Source organism: Halyomorpha halys, unplaced genomic scaffold, assembly GCF_000696795.3.
Source record: "Halyomorpha halys isolate HHAL.00 unplaced genomic scaffold, Hhal_1.1 Scaffold997.1, whole genome shotgun sequence".
NCBI classification, from domain to species: domain Eukaryota; kingdom Metazoa; phylum Arthropoda; class Insecta; order Hemiptera; family Pentatomidae; genus Halyomorpha; species Halyomorpha halys.
The window spans coordinates 160,688-161,023 of record NW_027111093.1 but is presented as its reverse complement, the minus strand read 5'-3'; the positions used below and the strand labels follow the sequence as shown (position 1 = coordinate 161,023).

Genomic DNA, 336 nt, shown 5'->3' with positions numbered 1-336 from the left:
AGCAAAGAAACAACATAAATAAACAAAAAATATTTATTTATGCCGACGTTTCGACCTGATTTTCAGGTCTTCATCAGGTCTATGAAAACAAAAATACAACAACCATCGTTTAGAGAGAAAAAAAAATTATTATATAAATAAAAAATAGACAATATTCAAAAATCCTTAAGATCCACTATTCCCACCTTATGTCTTGTCTTGAAGTCCCACAACGAAATTTCCTATCTTTTTTCCAAATTAAAAAACCCTATTTTTTTTTTTTTACACCGTTCCACAATCCATTATTTATTTTATTTTAAATATTTGTATTTATTTATTTTTTATAATTTTGCTATA

The 336-nt window shown here is 24.7% G+C and overlaps 1 protein-coding gene across 1 annotated transcript in view; it reads right to left on the bottom strand.

Moving 5' to 3' along the window:
* Window positions 1–336, bottom strand: part of Sf3b1 (splicing factor 3b subunit 1) — a 57,345-nt gene that overhangs the window by 593 nt on the left and 56,416 nt on the right. The gene's annotated exons all lie outside the window — the stretch shown is intronic.